A 25,284-nucleotide genomic window follows, 5' to 3' on the forward strand; every position below is an offset into this window, starting at 1 on the left:
AGAAGGATTAACTTTTTTTTGCGAACAAGTTTAGAATTAACTAAACTATGTTCTAGTGATTACAAGTTTAAACCTTCGAATAAGATAGCTTTATATGTATGAATCGAATGATGTTATGAACATAATTACTAACTTAAGTTCCTTGGATAAACCTACTGGAAAAGAAAAAAATGGATCTAGCTTCAACGGATCCTTGGATGGCTCGAAGTTCTTGAAGCAGAATCATGACACGAAAACAAGTTCAAGTAAGATCATCACTTGAAATAAGATTGTTATAGTTATAGAAATTGAACCAAAGTTTGAATATGATTATTACCTTGTATTAGAATGATAACCTACTATAAGAAACAAAGATTTCTTGAGGTTGGATGATCAACTTACAAGATTGGAAGTGAGCTAGCAAACTTGAAAGTATTCTTGATTTTATGTAACTAGAACTTGTAGAATTTATGAAGAACACTTAGAACTTGAAGATAGAACTTGAGAGAGATCAATTAGATGAATAAAATTGAAGAATGAAAGTGTTTGTAGGTGTTTTTGGTCGTTGGTGTATGGATTAGATATAAAGGATATGTAATTTTGTTTTCATGTAAATAAGTCATGAATGATTACTCATATTTTTGTAATTTTATGAGATATTTCATGCTAGTTGCCAAATGATGGTTCCCACATGTGTTAGGTGACTCAAATGGGCTGATAAGAGCTGATCATTGGAGTGTATATACCAATAGTACATACATCTAAAAGCTGTGTATTGTACGAGTACGAATACGGGTGCATACGAGTAGAATTGTTGATGAAACTGAAGGAGGATGTAATTGTAAGCATTTTTGTTAAGTAGAAGTATTTTGATAAGTGTATTGAAGTCTTTCAAAAGTGTATAAATACATATTAAAACACTACATGTATATACATTTTAACTGAGTCGTTAAGTCATCGTTAGTCGTTACATGTAAGTGTTGTTTTGAAACCTTTAGGTTAATGATCTTGTTAAATGTTGTTAACCCAATGTTTATAATATCAAATGAGATTTTAAATTATTATATTATCATGTATGAATATCTCTTAATATGATATATATACATTAAATGTCTTTACAACAATAATCGTTACATATATGTCTCGTTTAAAAATCATTAAGTTAGTAGTCTTGTTTTTACATATGTAGTTCATTGTTAATATACTTAATGATATGTTTACTTATCATAGTATCATGTTAACTATATATATATCCATATATATGTCATCATATAGTTTTTACAAGTTTTAACGTTCGTGAATCACCGGTCAACTTGGGTGGTCAATTGCCTATATGAAACATATTTCAATTAATCAAGTCTTAACAAGTTTGATTGCTTAACATGTTGGAAACATTTAATCATGTAAATATCAATCTCAATTAATATATATAAACATGGAAAAGTTCGGGTCACTACAGTACCTACTCGTTAAATAAATTTCGTCCCGAAATTTTAAGCTGTTGAAGGTGTTGACGAATCTTCTGGAAATAGATGCGGGTATTTCTTCTTCATCTGATCTTCACGCTCCCAGGTGAACTCGGGTCCTCTACGAGCATTCCATCGAACCTTAACAATTGGTATCTTGTTTTGCTTAAGTCTTTTAACCTCACGATCCATTATTTCGACGGGTTCTTCGATGAATTGAAGTTTTTCGTTGATTTGGATTTCATCTAACGGAATAGTGAGATCTTCTTTAGCAAAACATTTCTTCAAATTCGAGACGTGGAAAGTGTTATGTACAGCCGCGAGTTGTTGAGGTAACTCAAGTCGGTAAGCTACTGGTCCGACACGATCAATAATCTTGAATGGTCCAATATACCTTGGATTTAATTTCCCTCATTTACCAAATCGAACAACGCCTTTCCAAGGTGCAACTTTAAGCATGACCATCTCTCTAATTTCAAATTCTATATCTTTTCTTTTAATGTCAGTGTAGCTCTTTTGTCGACTTTGGGCGGTTTTCAACCGTTGTTGAATTTGGATGATCTTCTCGGTAGTTTCTTGTATAATCTCCGGACCCGTAATCTGTCTATCCCTCAATTCACTCCAACAAATCAGAGACCTGCACTTTCTACCATAAAGTGCTTCAAACGGCGCCATCTCAATGCTTGAATGGTAGCTGTTGTTGTAGGAAAATTCTGCTAACGGTAGATGTCGATCCCAACTGTTTCTGAAATCAATAACACATGCTCGTAGCATGTCTTCAAGCATTTGTATCGTCCTTTTGCTCTGCCCATCAGTTTGTGGATGATAGGCAGTACTCATGTCTAGACGAGTTCCTAATGCTTGCTGTAATGTCTGCCAGAATCTTAAAATAAATCTGCCATCCCTATCAGAGATAATAGAGATTTGTATTCCATGTCTGGAGACGACTTCCTTCAAATACAATCGTGCTAACTTCTCCATCTTGTCATCTTCTCTTATTGGCAGGAAGTGTGCTGATTTGGTGAGACGATCAACTATTACCCAAATAGTATCAAAACCACTTGCAGTCCTTGGCAATTTAGTGATGAAATCCATGGTAATGTTTTCCCATTTCCATTCCGGGATTTCGGGTTGTTGAAGTAGACCTGATGGTTTCTGATGCTCAGCTTTAACCTTAGAACACGTCAAACATTCTCCTACGTATTTAGCAACATCGGCTTTCATACCCGGCCACCAAAAATGTTTCTTGAGATCCTTGTACATCTTCCCCGTTCCAGGATGTATTGAGTATTTGGTTTTATGAGCTTCTCTAAGTACCATTTCTCTCATATCTCCAAATTTTGGTACCCAAATCCTTTCAGCCCTATACCGGGTTCCGTCTTCTCGAATATTAAGATGCTTCTCCGATCCTTTGGGTATTTCATCCTTTAAATTTCCCTTTTTTAAAACTCCTTGTTGCGCCTCCTTTATTTGAGAAGTAAGGTTGTTATGAATCATTATATTCATAGATTTTACTCGAATGGGTTCTCTGTCCTTCCTGCTCAAGGCATCGGCTACCACATTTGCCTTCCCCGGGTGGTAACGAATCTCAAAGTCGTAATCATTCAATAATTCAATCCACCTACGCTGCCTCATATTCAGTTGTTTCTGATTAAATATGTGTTGAAGACTTTTGTGGTCGGTATATATAATACTTTTGACCCCATATATGTAGTGCCTCCAAGTCTTTAATGCAAAAACAACCGCGCCTAATTCCAAATCATGCGTCGTATAATTTTGTTCGTGAATCTTCAATTGTCTAGACGCATAAGCAATCACCTTCGTTCGTTGCATTAATACGCAACCGAGACCTTGCTTTGATGCGTCACAATAAATCACAAAATCATCATTCCCTTCAGGCAATGACAATATAGGTGCCGTAGTTAGCTTTTTCTTCAATAACTGAAACGCTTTCTCTTGTTCATCATTCCATTCAAATTTCTTCCCTTTATGCGTTAATGCAGTCAAGGGTTTTACTATTCTGGAAAAGTCTTGGATGAACCTTCTGTAGTAACCAGCTAGTCCTAAAAACTGGCGTATGTGTTTCGGAGTTTTCGGGGTTTCCCACTTTTCAACAGTTTCTATCTTTGCCGGATCCACCTTAATACCTTCTTTGTTCACTATGTGACCGAGGAATTGAACTTCTTCCAACCAAAATGCACACTTTGAAAACTTAGCGTACAATTCTTCCTTCCTCAATACTTCTAACACCTTTCTTAAATGTTCACCGTGTTCTTGGTCATTCTTTGAGTAAATAAGTATGTCATCAATGAAAACAATGACAAACTTGTCAAGGTATGGTCCACACACTCGGTTCATAAGGTCCATGAACACAGCTGGTGCATTAGTTAAACCAAACGGCATGACCATAAACTCGTAATGACCGTAACGTGTTCTGAAAGCAATCTTTGGAATATCATCTTCTTTCACCCGCATTTGATGATACCCGGAACGTAAGTCAATCTTTGAATAAACAGACGAGCCTTGTAGTTGATCAAATAAGTCGTCGGTTCTCGGTAGTGGGTAGCGGTTCTTGATGGTAAGTTTGTTCAACTCTCGGTAGTCGATACACAACCTGAATGTACCATCTTTCTTCTTGACAAACAAAACAGGAGCTCCCCACGATGATGTGCTTGGTCGAATGAAACCACGCTCTAAAAGTTCTTGTAATTGGCTTTGCAGTTCTTTCATCTCACTGGGTGCGAGTCTGTAAGGAGCACGAGCTATTGGTGCAGCTCCTGGTACAATATTTATTTGAAATTCAACGGATCGATGTGGGGGTAATCCCGGTAATTCTTTCGGAAATACATCGGGAAATTCTTTTGCAATGGGAACATCATTGATGCTCTTTTCTTTAGTTTGTACTTTCTCGACGTGTGCTAGAACAACATAGCAACCTTTTCTTATTAGTTTTTGTGCCTTCAAATTACTAATAAGATGTAGCTTCGTGTTGCCCTTTTCTCCGTACACCATTAAGGGTTTTCCTTTTTCGCATATAATGCGAATTGTATTTTTATAACAAACGATCTCTGCTTTCACTTCTTTCAACCAGTCCATACCGATTATCACATCAAAACTCCCTAACTCTACTGGTATCAAATCAATCTTAAATGTTTCGCTAACCAGTTTAATTTCTCGATTCCGGCATATATTATCTGCTGAAATTAATTTACCATTTGCTAATTCGAGTAAAAATTTACTATCCAAAGGCGTCAATGGACAACTTAATTTAGCACAAAAATCTCTACTCATATAGCTTCTATCCGCACCCGAATCAAATAAAACCTAAGCAGATTTATTGTCAATAAGAAACGTACCCGTAACAAGCTCCGGGTCTTCCTGTGCCTCTGCCGCATTAATATTGAAAACTCTTCCGCGGCCTTGTCCATTCGTATTCTCCTGGTTCGGGAAATTTCTAATAATGTGGCCCGGTTTTCCACATTTATAACAAACTACATTGGCATAACTTGCTCCGACACTACTTGCTCCGCCATTACTCGTTCCGACACCATTTGTTCCTTTCGTTCTATTAACCCCTGGTCCGTAGACCTCACACTTCGCCGCGCTATGACCATTTCTTTTACACTTGTTGCAAAATTTGGTGCAGAACCCCGAGTGATACTTTTCACACCTTTGGCATAGCTGCTTCTGATTGTTGTTGTTGTTGCGGTTATTATTGTTGTTGGGATGATTGTTGTAGTTGCTGTTGTTGTTGTTGTTGTTGTTGGGCCGTTTGTTGTAGTTGCGATTGATGTTGCAATTGTTGGGATAATTGTTGCGATTATTGTTGTAATTGCTGTTGTTGTTGTATTGGTGATTCTTATCACCGTTTTCCTCCCACTTTCTTTTGACTTGCTTCACATTGGCCTCTTCAGCAGTCTGTTCTTTAATTCTTTCTTCAATCTGGTTCACTAGTTTGTGAGCCATTCTACATGCCTGTTGTATGGAGGCGGGCTCGTATGAACTTATATCTTCTTGGATTCTTTCCGGTAATCCTTTCACAAATGCGTCGATCTTCTCTTCCTCATCTTCGAATGCTCCCGGACACAATAGGCACAATTCTGTGAATCGTCTTTCGTACGTGGTAATATCAAATCCTTGGGTTCGTAACCCTCTAAGTTCTGTCTTGAGCTTATTGACCTCGGTTCTGGGACGGTACTTCTCGTTCATCAAGTGCTTGAATGCTGACCACGGTAGTGCGTACGCATCGTCTTGTCCCACTTGATCTAGATAGGTATTCCACCATGTTAACGCAGAACCTGTGAAGGTATGTGTAGCGTACTTCACTTTGTCCTCTTCAGTACACTTACTTATGGCAAACACCGATTCGACCTTCTCGGTCCACCGTTTCAATCCGATCGGTCCTTCGGTTCCATCAAATTCCAAAGGTTTGCAGGCAGTGAATTCTTTGTAGGTGCATCCTACATGATTTTATTGTACTGCTAGATCCAAGGTTATTGTTGGTATGTAGCGCAGCCTGTACTGCGGCTATGTTTGAAGCTAGAAAAGTACGGAATTCCTCTTCATTCTGAAGGTATTTCGTATGCCCGAGAGACATATTAAATCAATGTGGCTGATATGTTATGATCCAAGTCGGGTCATACCCAATAACAAGCTTACCGACACCTTAAAAGTATTTGATCTTAACGATTGGTTCATTAAGCAAATACGCGACACTTGGATTTTAGAAAATCGGTTTTCTAAAATATTATTACTTGAGATAAATTATTTGGATAATTTATAAATTAAGGATTTAATTGTTTATAAGGATAAACAATATATATTGTGTTATATTTATAAAAGGTTTATAAAAATATGTATGTAACTTAACAAGTCCTTTTGTATACAAGTTTTATAAAAATAAAAGGATTATTTTTATATAAAACCCATGTGAAGTGTATGCAGTTTTTGGGATTCCTAGACAAGCATCTCATGCTTGTTTTGTTACTTTTAACATAACACAAGTATTGAGGTACATGGGTATTAAGTCCTTGACCAAAGAGAGAAGTGTAGCACTTGCAAAAACACAAATTCACTTCAAAAAAAAACTGCAACAGCCTTTTTTTTTGCTGCTGGCTGCCGTGACCCTTTTGTTGCTCAAAGGGTGTTCATACTTTGGTCTTTTGAAGGTAAACTCAAGTGTCAAAAATCCTAACTAAAGGCTAGGGTGTTGGGTAATAGTTTGGGGTATTATCTCTTGAGGCTTCATAGTTTTGGAGCTTGCTTTCATCAACATTTACCCTACTTGTTGCTGTCCAAATTCAGCTCAATACTCATCATTGTGAGGAGGTATAATCTTCTTCTTCACTCATTTTATATGTAAGCATGATTCAAGACTTGATATTCATATGGAATTTGACAAAATGGCTTTACAAATATACTTGTTCTTATAATGCTTCCGCTTGCTTTAACTATCATAAATTGGTTTTGTGATGATATAAACTTTAAGTGCATGTTGTTTTGAAACTTGTTAAATTCCATCAATGGTATCTAGAGCCGGAGTCTATGGATTATGCTTCTTATATATGGTCTTTAAAACCCATCAACTTTGCATTCTACTAACATGCATGAAAGTAAAATGCAAAATTAATGGATTTGGGAGGGTTTCTCATTATGGCCGAATTTGGAGGGTTCCAAAAGTGGTTTTGGGTTTGCTATTTGGTTCATATTTGTTGATATATTGATGTTCACAATCATAGCCAAGACCTTGTGTTTGAATGAATATTTATTTGGTTGATTTGTTAATCTTTCCATGTGGTTGTTATATTCATTCATTTGGTTTGTAAAATTAATTATTTCATTTGGTATGTAATATTAATTTTGGTTATGTAATTTATTTTATATTTGGCATGTAAAATAGATTAGGTTGTATTTTCATTTTCTAGACAAAATGTATTAGGATATATTTTGTAACAAGATGAAGATGCATGAAGATCACAAGGAAGAACACAAGGAGCATGTGGATGCAAAGTTAAGTGGGAGGTTAAAACCTCTTACTTTGTGTTTTACCCATTGACCGGTGGCATTTTGTTTTCGGCTAAACAAAATGTCCACCAAAAGGCTTGATTGTGAACATTTGTTTTGCATGCGTGGTTGTTTTAATCTCTTGTATGATTGTGGATTGTGTATGTTATTACAACAAGTTATTACACAAGTTAACAACAAGCAAAACTACAATTTAATTGGTTAAATTACACATTATTAACAACATGCAAAATGACAATTTAAATCGGTTAAATTGAAATGGCTAAAAGGACATTAATAAGTGGTTATTAAGAACATGATAAGGATCATAATGTATAAAATGGTTTATATCATGTAATTGGCTAAAATTACAAGACATGAAAATGGTTTTTCATAAGTACCATACACTAAATGCATGTTGGTGTATGGCATAAAAGTTTTCTCAAACTAGAATTAACGAAAACTTAAAATCCCTTTTACAAACAAGGCAAACAAGTTAAACGCCATCCTTTTGTGGAAACACTTAGACGTATTAGGAAACTCTTGATGGGATAAAGGTCACCTAACCGTCATGAGCGAACTAATATGAATAAGGTACACTTCGCATACATGTGGGATAAAGGTCACCTAACCACTTGTATGTTAAGTCTACATGTTTACACAAGTAGGACGATTTGATTTGGGAATCATGAACTTAGGGTCACCGAAGCATGATGAACAAATAGGCGTTGATGGGATAAATATGCCATGCAAAAGGATTGCATGATCCCATACTCTAGAAGTTGCAAATGGATTGCAATTGTCATTTATTGACTACCTAGCTAAATCAAATTGCGGGATGAAGGTCACCTAACCGAAATTTGGTTTACCGTTGGATTCTAGAATTTAATAATTCAAATTGATTTAAAAGGGTATTGTTTATTAAATTTAAAATCGATACTTAAACGAACTTTGTTAATTTTGTAGATGGCCACCAATAACAACAACAACATTCCAAACGCACCACTTAACCTTAACCACCTATCATTAAGGTCTCTCTTAGAGAAAGACAAACTCAACCATACCAACTTTATGGATTGGTTCCGCAATCTTCGGATTGTCCTCAAACAAGAGGATAAAATGTATGTACTTGAGGACCCCATTCCCGATCAACCGGATGAGAATGATGTGGAGGCAATGGCCTCTTACGATAAGTATTGCCACGACTCCCTTCAAGTCTCATGCTTAATGCTTGGGACTATGATACCCGAACTCCAAAAGGATTTCGAGCATCATAGTGCATACGACATGATAACGCAATTGAAGGAGATGTTCCTTCAACAAGCGCGTGTCGAGCGATTCGAAACGGTTCGGGCGCTACATGCTTGTCGTATGGACGATACCCAATCGGTTTCATCTTATGTACTTAAGATGAAAAGCCTTATCGATCGTGCTAACCGTCTTAACCTAAACATTTCCAATGAGTTAGCCACCGATCTTATCCTTAACTCCCTATCAAAAAGGTTTGATCAATTTGAAATTAATTACAATATGAATGGGATGGATAAGAGCATAGGTGAGCTTCACGGTATGCTTAGAACGGCGGAAACTAGCATGGGTAAAAGGGCTTTACCCGTGTTAGCAATCGATCAAGGTGGATCCAAAGGTAAGACCTCTAAGCCAAAGATGGCTAAGAGAAAAGGACCCGCCTATCAAGGCAAAGGGAAGGGGAAGATGGTTACCCCAACCATCAACAAGGCAAAGAAGCAAAAGGTAGCCGAGAAGGCAAACCCCAAGGAAGACCCATGTTTCGGTTGCGGTGAGATGGGTCATTGGAAACGAAATTGTCCGGTCTATCTTAAGGAGTTGAAGGACAAGAGGGATGCAGGGCAAACCTCAGGTAATGTATATATGGTATATATAGAGCTTAGTATTACTTCTTCTAATACATGGGTATTAGACACTGGATGTGGAACTCATATTTGCAATTCTTTGCAGGGGTTCAAAAGAAGTGATCATAAGGCGGGAACATCAAGTCTCTATATGGGCAATGGTGCAAAGGTGCATGTTAAAGCTCAAGGAGACTTTATTTTGAAGCTTCCAAGCGGATTGGAACTTATTTTAGAAAATGTTTTGTATGCTCCGGATTTGTGTAGAAACATTATTTCTATTTCTCGCTTAAAACAATGTGGTTACGTTGTTAATTTTATTGATGATGATATTCATGTTTCTAAAGATAATGTATTCTATTTCAAGGCTTCGCCTTCAAATGGAATTTATGAATTGGTTCATGATGACACATCATCTAGTAGCTCAATGTACCATACAAGCACCAAGAAACTCAAAAGGGATTTGAGTGATTCCTACTTATGGCATTGTCGCCTTGGTCACATAAACAAGAACCGAATACATACACTTCAAAAGAATGGACTTTTGAAATCAAATGAAATGGATTCGTTTGAAGTATGTGAATCTTGTTTACAAGGCAAGATGACTAAAGCACCTTTCAAAGGGACCTATGAAAGGGCTAAAGATTTATTGGGATTAATACATTCGGATGTATGTGGACCCTTTAAACCCATGACTAGGAAAGGTGAAAGATACTTTGTTACTTTCATTGATGACTTTAGTCGTTTCGGATATGTCTACTTATTAAGACACAAGGACGAAACGTTTGAAGCATTCAAAGAATATCAAAACGAAGTACAAAATCAACTCAATAGGACAATTAAGGTACTTCGTACCGATAGAGGAGGTGAATACCTAAGCGATGCCTTCCAAGATCATCTTAGGAATTGTGGGATTATCTCACAACTTACTCCACCCGGAACACCCCAACTTAATGGAGTTTCCGAAAGGAGGAACCGAACCCTAATGGATATGGTTCGATCTATGATGGCAAGAAGCTCGTTGCCTCTATCATTTTGGGGTTATTGTCTAAGCTCCGCGGCTCGTATTTTAAATATGGCTCCAACCAAGAAAGTGGAACGAACTCCTCACGAGATGTGGTTTGGTAAACCTCCATCTCTATCATACTTAAAGGTATGGGGATGTGAAGCTTATCCTAAGCGTTACGTCCCTAATAAGTTGAATGCTCGATCCACGAAGTGTATCTTCATAGGGTATCCCAAGGATGATATGGGATATTATTTCTATGATCCATCCGAGCAGAATGTATTTGTTGCTCGGAAAGCGGAATTCCTAGAAACCAAGTTCCTTATGGAAGGTGATGGTGAAAGGAAGATAGATCTTGTAGAGGTACAAGATCAAGCCGATGATACACAATTGGTTGGCACTAGTACTCAACATGAGGATGTTGAAAATGATCAAGTGGATGATCAAGGTACACAAGACGTTCGAAGATCTAGTAGGATTAGTAATCCTCCCGAGAGATATGGGTTTCTCGTGGATGGTTGCTATACGGTTGATTTGGATGAACCAACAAACTACCAAGATGCTTTATCAAGGATTGATAAAGATAAATGGCAGGATGCCATGAACGCCGAGATGCAATCCATGTATGAAAACCAAGTGTGGGAACTTGTTGAGCAACCTCCTAGCTCTAAGCTAGTTGATTGCAAATGGCTTTTCAAGAAGAAAACCGACATACATGGAAACTTGGATACATATAAAGCTAGACTTGTAGCAAAAGGTTTCACTCAAACTCAAGGGGTTGATTATGATGAAACTTTCTCGCCAGTGGCAATGCTAAAGTCTATTAGGATATTATTTGCCATTGCTGCTCACTACGACTATGAAATATGGCAAATGGATGTCAAAACCGCTTTCCTAAATGGATATCTTATGGAAGATGTCTATATGGTCCAGCCTGAAGGTTTTGTTGATCCAAAATATCCTAAAAAGGTATGCAAGTTAAAGAAGTCAATCTACGGATTGAAACAAGCATCTAGAATGTGGAATCATCATTTTAATGAGGAAGTCGAGAAATTTGGCTTCATTAAAAATGGTGATGAAGCTTGTGTATATAAGAAAGCTAGTGGGAGCACTATCATGTTCCTTGTACTATATGTGGATGATATATTATTATTTGGGAATGATATTACCACAATGCAAGGAGTCAAAACTTGGCTAAAGAGTTGCTTCTCCATTAAGGATCTTGGAGATGCACAATACATATTGGGGATAGGGATCTATAGGAATAGATCCAAGAGATTGATAGGTTTAAGTCAAAGTACATACATTGATAAAATCTTGAAAAGATTCAAGATGGAAAACTCTAAGAGAGGTTTGGTACCTATTCAAAAAGGAACCGTTCTCAGTTCATCTCAGTGTCCTACCACGGAAAATGAACAAGAGAGAATGAAGAAAGTCCCATACGCATCTGCTATTGGGTCTATCATGTATGCAATGATATGTACTAGACCGGATGTGTCATGCGCTCTAAGCTTGACAAGTAGATACCAGAACAACCCAGGAAACAGTCATTGGATTGCTGTTAAAAGTATATTGAAATACCTTAGGAGAACTAAGGATATGTTTCTAATATATGGGTCTGGTGAGGAGGAACTCGCCGTAAAAGGTTACGTGGACGCGAGTTTCCAAACTGATCGAGATGACTCTCGATCACAATCCGGTTATGTCTTCATGTTAAATGGTGGTGCGGTCTCTTGGAAGAGTTCGAAACAGGAGGTTGTTGCGTTATCCACTACAGAGTCGGAGTACATTGCCGCCTCATTGGCAGCACAGGAAGCTGCATGAATGAAGAAATTCATCGACGACTTAGGAGTTGTCCCTTCCATTCAGGACCCTCTTGAGATCTTTTGTGACAACGAGGGTGCGATTGCTCAAATCAAGGAACCTCGTGCTCATCAAAAGACTCGTCACATTGAGCGGAGATTCAACTACATCAGGGATGAGGTTGAAAAGGGAAAGATATGTATTCACAAAGTTCACACAGATCAAAATGTTGCGGATCCACTCACGAAGCTTTTACATGGGCCAAAGCATGAGGGACATGTTTGTGCATTAGGGCTTCGATATTCTAGTGATTGGAATTGATCTATTTTATGTATTGTACCGGAACGAAATTATTCAAACTCATTAATATAACTATGGTGTTAATTTATTTGAGTTATGTTCCTATTTTGCATATTTCATCCATGAATAAGCAATTATTCTAAATTTCCGTAGTCGATCACATTTGTGGGAACAAGTGTGAGGTTTAGACTATTATGAACTCGGATTGGTATACATTCGTAGGTTGAGTGTGGGGCAAGGTTGCAACCAAGGTTCATAGATATTTGTGGGAAACAAATATTGGAAGACCCGCTCTCAAGAATTACTGTATAGAGCCTTTGTGGTTGATCACATGTAATCTTGAGTAAAGGCGAATATCATTGTATCCTCTGACCTGAGATACATATTGGGTTCGGATATTCACCAAGTATTGTGCCTTGATTCTTCCCTTCGCTATTCTGAAACATGGTAGTACATAAGGAAGAACTCAGGTATATTACAAAGTGTATATCTAGGGCGTATGTAGTCAAGATGGAATTTGTCCCTCTTATTCGTTGAGAGTCAGATGTCTAAGGCCTGAAAAGTTAAATCTATAAGAGAGTGATCACTCTGTATCTCCTGGATTTGACATGACATCTAGGATGAAAGGATATAATGAAAGATTCACCTAATCATATTCGAGATGGGAACTCGAAAGGGATGATGTTATTGAATGGAACAAAGTCATAACATATTAGGGGTGATGGACGGTGTGTTAGGCTGTATCCATTACTTGCATTAATTTCTTATGTTTCTCGTGCAAGTGGGAGATTGAAGGTATTTCGTATGCCCGAGAGACATATTAAATCAATGTGGCTGATATGTTATGATCCAAGTCGGGTCATACCCAATAACAAGCTTATCGACACCTTAAAAGTATTTGATCTTAACGATTGGTTCATTAAGCAAATACGCGACACTTGGATTTTAGAAAATCGGTTTTCTAAAATATTATTACTTGAGATAAATTATTTGGATAATTTATAAATTAAGGATTTAATTGTTTATAAGGATAAACAATATATATTGTGTTATATTTATAAAAGGTTTATAAAAATATGTATGTAACTTAACAAGTCCTTTTGTATACAAGTTTTATAAAAATAAAAGGATTATTTTTATATAAAACCCATGTGAAGTGTATGCAGTTTTTGGGACTCCTAGACAAGCATCTCATGCTTGTTTTGTTACTTTTAACATAACACAAGTATTGAGGTACATGGGTATTAAGTCCTTGACCAAAGAGAGAAGTGTAGCACTTGCAAAAACACAAATTCACTTCAAAAAAAAACTGCAACAGCCTTTTTTTTTGCTGCTGGCTGCCGTGACCCTTTTGTTGCTCAAAGGGTGTTCATACTTTGGTCTTTTGAAGGTAAACTCAAGTGTCAAAAATCCTAACTAAAGGCTAGGGTGTTGGGTAATAGTTTGGGGTATTATCTCTTGAGGCTTCATAGTTTTGGAGCTTGCTTTCATCAACATTTACCCTACTTGTTGCTGTCCAAATTCAGCTCAATACTCATCATTGTGAGGAGGTATAATCTTCTTCTTCACTCATTTTATATGTAAGCATGATTCAAGACTTGATATTCATATGGAATTTGACAAAATGGCTTTACAAATATACTTGTTCTTATAATGCTTCCGCTTGCTTTAACTATCATAAATTGGTTTTGTGATGATGTAAACTTTAAGTGCATGTTGTTTTGAAACTTGTTAAATTCCATCACATTCATATTCACGGTGTGTCGAGTAGTCGATGCCATTTCCTTCAAAATAGTCAAATGGAACAAGTTAATCATACAGAATATTAAGAGTAGTTAATAGTATTTCGTAGCATAATATGAACTCATTTATAAAAGCTTTTTCTTCATATTAGCGTTTTATAAGTTTAAATTCGGGTAGTACCTACCCGTTAAGTTCATACTTAGTAGCTAATATACAATTCAACTACTACAATTCTATATGAAAAACTGATTATAATAATATTTCGCGTTCAAACTTTTACATAATATTTTACAAACTTACAATACCGCTTATTTTACATATAGTATGAAATATAGCACACAATAAATTTGATACAAGATGGTTGTGAAGATAATTCTAGCTAGTACACAAGTCGTTCAGCAAAGGCAATAAAGACACGTAATTCATACGTCCAGAAACAAGTCATGCATTCTGGTTTTACTAGGATTACTTCCCATCCTTGGTCTTGTGGAACATAACCGTTATGGCCGTTGATAAGACAGCGTGTTGTAACGTCGTCAAAGGGACGAGGGTTACGTAATGTCCAACAGTCCCGTAACAATCTAAAAACCTCATTTCTTACCCCAATTACCGACTCCGTCACTTGTGAAAACGTTTTGTTTAATAGTTGTAGCCCGATGTTCTTGTTCTCACTTTGGTGAGAAGCGAACATTACTAATCCGTAAGCATAACATGCTTCTTTATGTTGCATGTTAGCCGCTTTTTCTAAATCACGAAGTCCAATATTCGGATATATTGAGTCAAAATAATTTCTTAACCCATTGCGTAAAATAGCATTTGGGTTCCCCGCAATATATGCGTCAAAGTAAACACATCGTAACTTATGGATTTCCCAATGTGATATCCCCCATCTTTCGAACGAAAGCCTTTTATAAACCAAGGCATTCTTGGAACGTTCTTCGAATGTCTTACAAACTGATCTCGCCTTAAATAGTTGTGCCGAAGAATTCTGACCGACTCTAGACAAGATTTCATCAATCATGTGTCCGGGTAGGTCTCTTAAAATATTGGGTTGTCTATCCATTTTGTGTTTTTATACTGTAAAATAGACAAGAGTTAGATTCATAAAAAAAATACTTATTAATACAAGCAATTTTTACATATATCATAAAGCATAAGCACACTATATTACATATATTACACCACACAAATACAACTATCTTATTCCGACTCGCTTGTTTCTTCTTCTTCGGTTTTGGTTCGTTTTGCCTAGTTTCTAGGGATATATGATGTTCCCCTAATACGAGCCGTAATTTTCCACATTGGTTTAGAAAAACCTGGTGGTTTAGAGGTTCCCGGGTCATTGTTACAACTTAAGGACTTCGGGGGTTGACGATACATATAAAGTTCATCGGGGTTGGAATTAGATTTCTCTATTTTTATGCCCTTTCCCTTATTATTTTCTTTTGCCTTTTTAAATTCAGTTGGGGTAATTTCTATAACATCATCGGAATTCTCGTCGGAATCCGATTCATCGGAGAATTGGTAATCCTCCCAATATTTTGCTTCCTTGGCGGAAACACCATTGACCATAATTAACCTTGGTCGGTTGGTTGAGGATTTTCTTTTACTTAACCGTTTTATTATTTCCCCCACCGGTTCTATTTCTTCATCCGGTTCCGATTCTTCTTCCGGTTCCGATTCTTCTTCCGGTTCCGACTCTTCTTCCGGTTCCTCTTCGGGAACTTGTGAATCAGTCCACGAATCATTCCAATTTACATTTGACTCTTCATTATTATTAGGTGAGTCAATGGGACTTGTTCTAGAGGTAGACATCTATCACATAATATCAAACGCGTTAAGAGATTAATATATCACATAATATTCACATGTTAAAAATATATAGTTTCCAACAAAATTTGTTAAGCAATCATTTTCAAGTAAACACGGTCGAAGTCCAGACTTACTAATGCATCCTAACAAACTCGATAAGACACACTAATGCAAAATTTTGGTTCTCTAAGACCAACGCTCGGATACCAACTGAAATGTCCCGTTCTTATTGATTAAAAACGTTCCATATTAATTGATTTCGTTGCGAGGTTTTGACCTCTATATGAGACGTTTTTCAAAGACTGCATTCATTTTTTAAAACAAACCATAACCTTTATTTCATAGATAAAGGTTTTAAAAAGCTTTACATAGATTATCAAATAATGATAATCTAAAATATCCTGTTTACACACGACCATTACATAATGGCTTACAATACAAATATGTTACAACAAAATAAGTTTTTTGAATGCAGTTTTTACACAATATCATACAAGCATGGACTCCAAATCTCGTCCTTATTTAAGTATGCGACAGCGGAAGCTCTTAATAATCACCTGAGAATAAACATGCTTAAAACATCAACAAAAATGTTGGTGAGTTATAGGTTTAACCTATATATATCAAATCATAATAATAGACCACAAGATTTCATATTTCAATACACATCCCATACATAGAGATAAAAATCATTCATATGGTGAATACCTGGTAACCGACATTAACAAGATGCATATATAAGAATATCCCCATCATTCCGGGACACCCTCCGGATATGATATAAATTTCGAAGTACTAAAGCATCCGGTACTTTGGATGGGGCTTGTTAGGCCCAATAGATCTATCTTTAGGATTCACGTCAATTAGGGTGTCTGTTCCCTAATTCTTAGATTACCAGACTTTAATAAAAAGGGGCATATTCGATTTTGATAATTCAACCATAGAAAGTAGTTTCACGTACTTGTGTCTATTTTGTAAATCATTTATAAAACCTGCATGTATTCTCATCCCAAAATATTAGATTTTAAAAGTGGGACTATAACTCACTTTCACAGATTTTTACTTCGTCGGGAAGTAAGACTTGGCCACTAGTTGATTCACGAACCTATAACAATATATATATATATCAAAGTATGTTCAAAATATATTTATAACACTTTTAATATATTTTGATGTTTTAAGTTTATTAAGTCAGCTGTCCTCGTTAGTAACCTACAACTAGTTGTCCACAGTTAGATGTACAGAAATAAATCGATAAATATTATCTTGAATCAATCCATGACCCAGTGTATACGTATCTCAGTATTGATCACAACTCAAACTATATATATTTTGGAATCAACCTCAACCCTGTATAGCTAACTCCAACATTCACATATAGAGTGTCTATGGTTGTTCCGAAATATATATAGATGTGTCGACATGATAGGTCGAAACATTGTATACGTGTCTATGGCATCTCAAGATTACATAATATACAATACAAGTTGATTAAGTTATGGTTGGAACAGATTTGTTACCAATTTTCACGTAGCTAAAATGAGAAAAATTATCCAATCTTGTTTTACCCATAACTTCTTCATTTTAAATCCGTTTTGAGTGAATCAAATTGCTATGGTTTCATATTGAACTCTATTTTATGAATCTAAACAGAAAAAGTATAGGTTTATAGTCGGAAAAATAAGTTACAAGTCGTTTTTGTAAAGGTAGTCATTTCAGTCGAAAGAACGACGTCTAGATGACCATTTTAGAAAACATACTTCCACTTTGAGTTTAACCATAATTTTTGGATATAGTTTCATGTTCATAATAAAAATCATTTTCTCAGAATAACAACTTTTAAATCAAAGTTTATCATAGTTTTAAATTAACTAACCCAAAACAGCCCGCGGTGTTACGACGACGGCGTAAATCCGGTTTTACGGTGTTTTTCGTGTTTCCAGGTTTTAAATCATTAAGTTAGCATATCATATAGATATAGAACATGTGTTTAGTTGATTTTAAAAGTCAAGTTAGAAGGATTCACTTTTGTTTGCGAACAAGTTTAGAATTAACTAAACTATGTTATAGTGATTACAAGTTTAAACCTTCGAATAAGATAGCTTTATATGTATGAATCGAATGATGTTATGAACATCATTACTACCTTAAGTTCCTTGTATAAACCTACTGGAAAATAGAAAAATGGATCTAGCTTCAATGGATCCTTGGATGGCTCGAAGTTCTTGAAGCAGAATCATGACACGAAAACAAGTTCAAGTAAGATCATCACTTGAAATAAGATTGTTATAGTTATATAAATTGAACCAAAGTTTGAATATGATTATTACCTTGTATTAGAATGATAACCTACTGTAAGAAACAAAGATTTCTTGAGGTTGGATGATCACCTTACAAGATTGGAAGTGAGCTAGCAAACTTAAAAGTATTCTTGATTTTATGTAACTAGAACTTGTAGAATTTATGAAGAACACTTAGAACTTGAAGATAGAACTTGAGAGAGATCAATTAGATGAAGAAAATTGAAGAATGAAAGTGTTTGTAGGTGTTTTTGGTCGTTGGTGTATGGATTAGATATAAAGGATATGTAATTTTGTTTTCATGTAAATAAGTCATGAATGATTACTCATATTTTTGTAATTTTATGAGATATTTCATGCTAGTTGCCAAATGATGGTTCCCACATGTGTTAGGTGACTCACATGGGCTGCTAAGAGCTGATCATTGGAGTGTATATACCAATAGTACATACATCTAAAAGCTGTGTATTGTACGAGTACGAATACGGGTGCATACGAGTAGAATTGTTGATGAAACTGAACGAGGATGTAATTGTAAGCATTTTTGTTAAGTATAAGTATTTTGATAAGTGTATTGAAGTCTTTCAAAAGTGTATAAATACATATTAAAACACTACATGTATATACATTTTAACTGAGTCGTTAAGTCATCGTTAGTCGTTACATGTAAGTGTTGTTTTGAAACCTTTAGGTTAACGATCTTGTTAAATGTTGTTAACCCAATGTTTATAATATCAAATGAGATTTTAAATTATTATATTATCATGATATTATCATGTATGAATATCTCTTAATATGATATATATACATTAAATGTCTTTACAACGATAATCGTTACATATATGTCTCGTTTAAAAATCATTAAGTTAGTAGTCTTGTTTTTACATATGTAGTTCATTGTTAATATACTTAATGATATGTTTACTTATCATAGTATCATGTTAACTATATATATATATATCCATATATATGTCATCATATAGTTTTTACAAGTTTTAACGTTCGTGAATCACCGGTCAACTTAGGTGGTCAATTGTCTATATGAAACATATTTCAATTAATCAAGTCTTAACAAGTTTGATTGCTTAACATGTTGGAAACATTTAATCATGTAAATATCAATCTCAATTAATATATATAAACATGGAAAAGTTCGGGTCACTACAACCGACACTTGTGGACATTAGACTATTGACTATTAATAGGTAGGGGGTATCGTCTAATCGAACAACAACTCATTGGAACCTGTCGAACCTATCTTCAAATTAGTTAATCTAATAATTATTAAAATGATTATGTATGTCCTATTTAGTAACGTTTATACGACATCTTTTACGATCATTTAATTAATTATTCGGGTTGGGTAATTGATTATTCATTCTAATCAAGTGGGTAAATTAATATTCATATCTCATTAAAACAGGGGTGGATTACATACAAGGATAATTGGTGTAATTGTTAACAAAGTATTAAAACTTTGAATTACGCGCAGTCGATAATCTGGTGTAATTATTAACAAAGTATTAAAACCTTGTTACAGTTCGAATCCCTAATTAGTTGGAATATTTGACTTCGGGAATAAGGTTAATTTAACGAGGATTTTATAATTATGACCGATGGACTATTATGGACAAAAACCAAATAGGTATCAAATAATCCAGGACAAAGGACAATTAACCCGGGTAATAAATTAAAATCAACACGTCGAACATCATGATTACGGAAGTTTAAATAAGCATAATACTTTTATTTCATATTTCATCGTACCGTTATTTACTGTCATTTTAATTACTGCAATTTACTTTATTGCAATTTAAATTCTATCATTTATATTATCGTCATTTATCTTTACGCTTTATTTAAAATCGACAAACCGGTCATTAAACGGTAAAAACCCCCTTTTATAATAATATTACTATATATAATTATATATATTTTATATAAATATAGTTGTTAAAAATATAGCGTTAAACTCAGCTAGCTCCCTGTGAAACGAACCGGACTTACTAAAAACTACACTATTCTATGATTAGGTACACTGCCTATAAGTGTTGTAGCAAGGTTTAGGTATATCCACTCTATAAATAAATAAATAACTTGTGTAAAATTGTATCGTATTTGTATCGTATTTCGTAGTAAAAATATAACTATTTCGTATACACCTCTACGCACATCAAGTATTTTTGGCACCGCTGCCGGGGAAACTTTATTTCTAGATTTTTAAGCTTTGCCGTAAATCCCTTAAGTGCTTTTTCTTTAGACTAAGATTTAGGTGCTTTAGAATTTTGCGACACCGTTTTAAGATTTTAGTACTTTTTAAGTTATTGCCATTTTGGATATAGAATTCCCTTTAAGCTTTAATACCTTTAGACGTAAGTTTTAATTTTTAGTTTTTAGGCTTTTAAGTTTCGACGCTGCATTTTTTTTTTGTTTTTCGACGATTATTTTTCGACCTTTTTTTCGACGTTTTTCGACGTTTTTCGACGCACTCTCTTTCTTTCTTATTTCTAGACGCTCTAGTTTTTAGGACATAGAATTTTCTATTTCTTCTCTAAAATTTCAAAACGAAAAAATTATTTTAAGCGGTTAAATTGATAGACATCCAAAATTTTCTGGTTCGTAGTAATAGTTGGATTTGTTAGTGGCGAGTCGTGGGCTTCCGATTTAAAGGGTCCTGGCTACCTGCTGCATCTATTGGCTATTCGAAACGTGGGCAAAATCAGAAAAGTCTATTAATTTGATTACTTATATAATTTTTATCTTTTATAACTAATAGGATATTCTGTGAATGCACCGAGCAAAACGTTCACCACCTTTCATACGTTCACCACCTGTAACTCGATCAAGACATCTAGCCAATATTATCGCCGTTGATTTTTCTTTAGAATCATCATCTAGTCGACCAAGTACTCCAATTCAAATTTCCGATAATCCATTTTTTTGAACCCAACCTCACAATTGAGAATCCGGAGGATATTCAAGGACAATTCAGAGATCCTGAACCACTAATCATTCCTCCTGAACCACAAATCACTCATCAAGAGATTGTCGAGGAAGAAACCATTAAATCAGAATCCTCTAGTGATTCGTATTCAACAAATTCAATTATGGAAGTAACTGAACCTCTAAGTATGGAAGACCAAATGAGAGCCACACGCACGGGCCAAGGTCACGTCATTATTAAGCCAGACATTAATGCGACAGATTATGAAATCAAAGGACAAATCCTACACATGGTAACTAATCAATGCCAATATAGTGGTACGCCGAAGGAAGACCCAAACGAACATCTTCGAACCTTTAATAGGATCTGTACTCTATTTAAAATCCGAGAAGTGGAGGATGAACAAATCTATCTCATGTTATTTTCCTGGACTTTAAAGGGAGAAACTAAAGATTGGTTAGAATCGTTACCCGAAGGGGCGATTGACACATGGGATGTTTTAGTTGAAAAATTTCTTAAACAATTCTTTCCGGCATCTAAAGCCGTGAGACTTCAAGGAGAAATAGTTACGTTCACGCAAAAGCCAAATGAAACTCTATATGAGGCATGGACAAGATTCAGAAAATTGTTGAGAGGATGTCCTCAGCATGGTTTAGATACTTATCAAATAGTACAAATATTCTACCAAGGATGCGACATCACTACACGAAAAGACATCGATGTAACAGCTGGTGGTTCCATTATGAAGAAAACCGCAACTGAAGCTCACAAGATTATTGATAACACAGCCTCCCACTCACATGAGTGGCACCAAGAAAAAGATATCTTTCGTTCATCTAAAGCGGCTAGAGCCAATTATAGCCATGACTTTGATTCCATTTCCGCAAAATTAGATGCTTTCGAGAGACGAATGGAAAAGATGAATAAAGATATTCACGCAATACGAATCAGTTGTGAGCAATGCGGTGGACCACACTTAATGAAAGATTGTCACATCGAGCAAACCATGGAACAACGAGAGAATGTTTCCTACATGAACCAAAGGCCGGGAAATAATTATCAAAATAATTATCAACTGCCAAGGCCAAGCTTTAATCGAAATCAAAACATTCTTTACAATCCAAATGGACCCAACAATAACTCGTACAACCAACAAAGTCTGAATAACCAACCAACTCAAAACAACACTATCAATCAACAAAGACATGGCTTGTATAAACCACCACAACAAACCGAAGAGAAAAAGCCAAATCTGGAAGAAATGATGGCAAAGCTAATGGAATCTCAAACACAATTTATTACATCTCAAACCTAAACAAATAAGAGGTTTGATCAGTCATTAAGAACTCAACAAACTTCCATTTTGAATCTAGAAAAACACGTAGGTACTCTTGCTAGCATGATGAGTGAGAGGGAACAAGGAAAGCTACCGAGTAATACTGAAGTAAATCCTCGGAATGAGAATGTTAATATGGTGTCAACAAATTCTAAAAAACCAGCTCCAGAAGATAGGAAGGTTTTCAATGTGAGTAACAATGAAGAAGTTACAACACCACCACCACCACCACCACCCGAGTATGTAAAGCCAGTGGTGGCATCATACAGACCACCCATCCCGTTTCCAAGAAAAGGAGTTGACTATGAGCAAGTGATAGGTAATAAAGTTTGTGATACCTCTGGAAAGAAGAAGAAGAAGAATAAGAAAGTACAAGAAACAAAAACCGTAAAGATAAACCCGGTGAAGACAGTTCCACCAAAATCTCCACCCAGGATGGGTGATCCGGGTGAATTTATTGTTCCTTGTCTACTTAGTGATTGTGTCATGTATGATGCACTAGCAAATTTAGGTGCGAGTGTGAGTGTTATGCCTCTTTCATTATATAAGAGATTAGGAGTAGGTGAGTTAAGTCCAACGGAAATGAGTGTTCGACTCTTTGATCAAACCATTAGGCACCTAGTTGGAATCGCTGATAACCTACCCGTTCAAGTGGGTAATTTAACCTTTCTAGTAGAATTTATTGTCATTGACATAGAAGAGGACCCAAACATTCCTCTAATTTTAGGTCGACCATTCTTAGCATCCACCAGGGCGTTATTTGATGTAAGAGAGGGTAGAATGACACTTAGTAATGATGAAAAATCGATCACCTTTGTAAGTCGAAAGTCTAAATCTCCACCAACCAAAACCGTTGAACCAACAAAAACGATTGGTAAGAACCATATTGTTTTACCAACTCCAACGGTAGTGCTTAACAATAATAAAATGCCTAAGTGTGGGGAAGATGAAGTAACACCTAATGGTGACCTGATAACAAAGATCCCCGTTGTTGATACAAAATTAAATGACCCCGTTATTAATAGTTCAATGAAGAAACTTATTAAACGGATTCGCGATGCTAGAATTAAGGGGAACTTTAAGTTATGTAACCGATTAGTATCCAATCTATCGCCTAAAGAAAAGTCGAAACTAGTTGAATTTGTGGATATAACACAGGAATCCGACCAATGGCTTAAAGCAAAAGTCACAGATATGCAAGTTGATTATGGTCCAAAAGAAATTGACGATGAAGTTAATCACAATTTCGACACCACAGCTACCTAAGTGTGGGGAGATTCAAATGTTCTAAAAAAAGAAAACGCTGTCTAGAGTTAGTTGTTCTGTTCTCATATAGTTCCGAGAATGGAATCCGATTGGTCTTTTCCACTAGCAGACACTAAAGAACTAGTTTTCTCCCCCCATTCTGAATTTTTTTTGTTTTGTAGGTTTTGTATGAAATTAATACGCTTTTTAAAATTAATTTTTTGTGTGAATTTAAAAACAAAAAATTACTTTATTTCATTAAGTTTAAAAAATGATTTCTAAAATTCATCATAAGTTGAAGACTAGGTCATAGAACCGAAATTGCTTTACCCGAGGGCGGGGCGAAGAATTTTGTTATCATTATTTTTAATTTTATTGATCTAAAGTATACCAAAAAAATTTAAAAAAACCCAAAAATCTTTGCTTTTAAAACAATCGCTTTAAAAACGACAAATTTTAAATTTTGTCGAGGGACGGACTAGGTAAACATACCGAACCTACCTAAAGTAAAAGAAAACAAAATTTTAAAAAATTATTCATTTAAATTGTTTTAATAAATAAAGGTTTTATAAAAAAATTATATATATATATATATATATATATATATATATATATATATATATATATATATATATATATTATATGTTTATAGTTTATCTTATGTACAAAATAGGGTAAAACATCGCACTTTCAAAGACTGACATTAAGTTCAGCAAAAACTACTAATTTTGACGACAAGACGTAAAATATCAAATGTGATATAAAACAATATGTTTGCAAACTCGGTATTTTTAATCACTTTTCTACAATAATCACCCTCATGAATTTATAAATATAGTCTGATTTCATGCAAATGAGGGCATTGCATGAACTCAAATGTGGGGAAGGGTTATAAATTCTCTCGGGTTTACACTTATTTAATTGCCAAATTTTGTGAAAATTTGAAAAAATTTTCAACTAAATGAATTCAAAATCATGTTTATACATATTTATGAACGATAAAACTAGGTTTTATTACCGAAATTATTGTTACCTCGGAGAGAACATAAATGGAGAAACTACCCAAAACGTTAGAATTCATTTAAAACGGAATAGAGGAGAATAAAAAGGCAAAGAAAAAAAATAAATAAAAGCTAAGTGTGGGAAGAATTTACCAAGTTATTTTAAACACATATCACATATGTTTGTACAAGATTATTACAGGTAATTTTGTTTTGGACGATTTTAATCAGTTTTACCTAATTTACTGTAATATATTTGAAAGAAAGATGGATCTGCACGATGAATCAATTCCATCATTAAAAGGAAGTAAAGTCTTTCGAAAAAGACACGCGCTTCTTGATTTAGGTCAGGAAGTTGTCGTCCAGACCAGCTGTAGGTTGACGAAAAATCTAGAAAAGTCATCTCTAAAATCACCAGGAAATCCACGGACCTCAGCATCAAACAGGATCGCCAAGTGGTCAGACTTATCCTAACCAT

General features: G+C 35.3%; 1 non-coding gene across 1 annotated transcript; it reads right to left on the minus strand.

Moving 5' to 3' along the window:
* Positions 1-21,771: 21,771 nt before the first annotated feature.
* Positions 21,772-21,878, minus strand: LOC139887103 (small nucleolar RNA R71). Its single transcript, XR_011772948.1, has one exon. It is a non-coding gene; the product is annotated as a small nucleolar RNA R71 (small nucleolar RNA).
* Positions 21,879-25,284: the final 3,406 nt, after the last annotated feature.

Source organism: Rutidosis leptorrhynchoides, chromosome 1 (genome assembly GCF_046630445.1).
Source record: "Rutidosis leptorrhynchoides isolate AG116_Rl617_1_P2 chromosome 1, CSIRO_AGI_Rlap_v1, whole genome shotgun sequence".
Classification (NCBI taxonomy): Eukaryota; Viridiplantae; Streptophyta; class Magnoliopsida; order Asterales; family Asteraceae; genus Rutidosis; species Rutidosis leptorrhynchoides.